Consider the following 4,153-nt stretch of genomic DNA (forward strand, 5'->3'; position numbering starts at 1 on the left):
TCCAGGTCTGAACCATGTTCATTTGGACAGTTTGCATTTGTTTCTGCTGCTATTAATAACCCCTATAACTGGCTGGAGCTAACTGTTCAGGAATTTGTCCCTCGAGTTCTGAGGACATGAATTTATCAGCCAGAGTCTAACTGAATGGCAGAGCAGGCTCGAAGGGCTGAATGACCTACTCCAGTTGATAAAAGATGATCAGATAGGTGTGATCTCATTCTTATCGAACAATATGCAATGAGAGAGTTCAAGGAGTCCATTTGGCCCTCAGATCATTTAACTGTGGACTGTGACTTGGAGTTGATGAAGCATCTGTCAGGCTGTGTTTATACTACATTCCTAGCCCATCTGACAAGGCACATCTCATACTGAGCCAGAGGATCTGCTGTTTACAACCACTGGGGTGTTACACCACGGAATTGACCATTTACCTTGGCGAAATATGTGCATTTCAATTTTTGGATGGAAATGATGGCAGTGTTCTGGGGACCAAATTGGAGACACAAGCACAGAGGTGTGGGGAATCTACCCACTAATGTGGGGATTGTTAACACAGCTGTGAAGGGATTTGGAACTTTTTACTGTGGCTAAGGTGCTATATACAACATGCTGTAGTTACTGTTGACTGGGTGACATTCAATTCCCTGTTAACTCATGGATACATTCACAATGCAGAAAGGCTGTTTACCAGCTGCATGTGGAAAGGGATTCACTCAGCCATCCTTCTTACTGACACACCAGCGCAGTCACGTGAGAGGGAGACCGTTCAGATACTTCATGTGTGTGAAGTGATTTACTCAGTTTTCCCACCTGTAAACATTCCAGATTTAAATTTTCAAAGGATTTGTTGCACAATGGGTACATTCCGGCTGGTGAGAGGCTGTATAAATGTGTGTGTGGAAGAAGATTCAATCATGCATGCTACTTGGTGACACACCAGTAGGCTCAGATTTGACCATAGGGAGTTATCGATGTTGTTATTCACATCCAGGAGAGCACTATGACAGAGGACCCATGCACTAACTTTCTGAAACATAATCTCAGAATGTTATGGTGCAGAAGGAAGCCATTCAACCATCGTGTCTGCAGGGCTCTCCAAATAAGCATTGACTGAGCACCATTCTCCTGCATTTTCCCTGCACTCTTGCACATTGTTTCTATTCAAATAATCATCTACTGCCCTCTTGAATGCCTCAATTGAACCTGCCTCCACTACACTTCTAGGCAGTGCATTCCAGACTTGAACCACTCACTGTGTGAAAAAGTTTGTTCTCACGTCACACTTGCTTCTTTTGCAAATCACTTTAAATCTGTGTCCTCTCATTCTCGATCCTTTTACAAGTGGGTAAAGTTTCTCCCTATCAATTCTATCCAGCCCCCTCATGATTTTGAACATCCCTAACAAATATCCTCTTATCCTTCTCCTCTCCAAGGAGAGCAGTCCCAACCTCTATCTTCATAACTGAAGAATCTCATCCCTGGAACCATTCTCATAAACCTCTTCTGCACTCTCTCCAATGCGTTTACATCCTTCCTGTGGTGCCCAGAACTGTACACAGTACTTCAGCTGAGATCTAAATAATGTCATATATAAGCTCAGCATAACGAACTTGCTCTTCTAGTCTATGCCCCTATTGATAAAGCCCAGGATACTGTATGCTTTATTAACTGCTCTCTCCACCTGTCCTGCCACATTTAATGATTTATGCACGTATACACCCAAGTCCCTCTGCTCCTGCATCCCCTGAACAATTGTATCTTTATTTCATATTGTCTCTCCATGTTCTTCCTACCAAAATGCCACATCCAGTCGTGAATGATGGTGGACAATGAAACAACTCACTGGAGGAGGAGGTTCCACAAATATCTCCATCCTCAATGATGGAGGAGCCAAGAACATCAGTACAATAGATTAGGCTGAAGCATTTGCTACAATCTTCAGCCAGAAGTGCTGAGTGGATGATCCATCTCGGCCTCCTCCGGAGATCCCAAGCATTACAAATGCCAGCCTTCAGCCAATTCGATTCATTCCATGCGATGTCAAGGCACGAGATACTACAAAGGCTATAGGCCCTCTTAACATTCCGGCAATAGCATTGAAGACTTGTGCTCCAGAACTTGCCGCGCCTCTTACCAAACTGCTGTAGTACAGCTACAACACTGGCATCTACCCAGCTATGTGGAAAATTGCCCAGGTATGTCCTGTGCACAAAAAGCAGGACAAGTCCAACCCGGACAATTACTGCCCCATCAGCCTACTCTCGATCATCAGTAAAGTAATGGGGGGGTCATCGACAGTGCTATCAAGTGGCACTTGCTTGGCAATAACCTACTCATTGACGTCCAGTTTGGGTTCCGCCAGGGCCACTCAGCTCCTGACCTCATTACAGCCTTAGTTCAAACATGGACAAGAGAGCTGAACTCCCATGGTGAGGTGAGAGTGATTGCCCTTGACATCAAGGCCACATTTGACTGAGTGTAGCATCAAGGAGCCCTAGCAAAACTGAAGTCAATGGGAATCATGAGGAAAACTCTCCGCTGGTTGGAGTCATAGCTAGCACAAAGGAAGATGGTTGTGGTTGTTGGAGGTCAGTCATCTCAGCTCCAGGACATCACTGCAGGAGTTCCTTAAAGTAGTGTCCTCAGCCCAACAATCTTCAGCTGCTTCATCAATGGACCTTCCTTCCATCATAAGGTCAGAAGTAGGGATGTTCGCTGATGTTTGCACGTTTTTCCACGACTCTTCGGATACTGAAGCATTCCATGTCCAAATGCAACAAGACCTGGACAATATCCAGGCTTAGGCTGACAAGTGGCAAGTAACATTCATGTCACACAAGTGCCAGGTAATGACCATCTCCAACAAGAGACAATCCAACCATTTCCCCTTGATGTTCAGCAGCATTATCATCATTGCATCCCCCACTATCAACATTCTGTGGGTTACCATTGACCAGAAACTGAACTGGACTGGCCATGTAAATGGTGTGGCTACAAGAGCAGGACAGAGGCTAGGAATCATGCGAGGAGTAACTCACCTCCTGACTCCCCAAAGCCTGTCCACCATCTAAAAGGTACAAGTCAGGAGTGTGATGGAATACTCCCCACTTGCGTAGATGAGTGCAGCTCCAACAACACTCAAGAAGCTTGACACTGTCCAGGACAAAGCAGCCTGCTTGATTGGCATCACATCCACAAACATTCACTCCCTCCACCACCAACACACAGTAGGAGCAGTTTGTACCATCTACAAGATGCACTGTAGGAATTCACCAAGGGTCCTTCGGCAGCACCTTACAAACCCACGACCGCTACCATCTAGAAGGACAAGGGCAGCAGATAGATGGGAACACCACCAGTTGAAAGTTCCCCTCCAAGTCACTCACCATCCTGACTTGGAAATATATCACCGTTCCTTCAGTTTCGCTGGTTCAAGATCCTGGAACTCCCTTCCTAACAGCAGTGGGTGTACCTACATCACATGAAGTGCAGCGGTTCAAGAAGGCAGCTCACCACCACCTTCTGAAAAGCAACTAGGGATGGGCAATAAATGATGGCCCAGGCAGCAAAGCCCACATCCTGTGAATGAATAAAAACAAAAATCACCTCACATTTCTCCGCAACGAACATCATCTGCCACCTATCTGTCCACTCCACAAACTTGCCTCCGTCCTTTTGAAGTTCAACATTGTGCTTCTCAAAGTTTACAATGCTTCCAAGTTTCCTATCATCCCCCAACTTCGAGATTATCCGAATTATTTGGCTGCAATTCCAATCGAATGAAAACGATATTTCGAGTTTATTAAAAAATTGATATTTAATGGCGATGCTATTCCCCAGCATTCCCCGGGGCCCAGAATTTGCCCTATCTTCACGACAGGCGACGCGCGCTGGGCGGGGCTGTGACTAGAGCATGCGCAGTTTGATTGTTGAAATTGGACGGCCGCATTTCCATTCGATCAAGATCAGGTGAGAAACGTCAAGGGAGGAGCGGGCGGTCGGAGAGGAATGGAACCCGTGTGGGGAGAGATGGCGGCGGGAAGGCTTCTTAAATACCCTGTTTAAGCTTCAGACCTCGCATAACAAACTCCCAGTCCCGCCTTTATACCCAGCGGGCGGCAGCTCCGAGCTCCTGCTGGACCCGGGTTTATGG

This window comes from Cetorhinus maximus, chromosome 23, assembly GCF_964194155.1.
Source record: "Cetorhinus maximus chromosome 23, sCetMax3.hap1.1, whole genome shotgun sequence".
Lineage (NCBI taxonomy): Eukaryota > Metazoa > Chordata > Chondrichthyes > Lamniformes > Cetorhinidae > Cetorhinus > Cetorhinus maximus.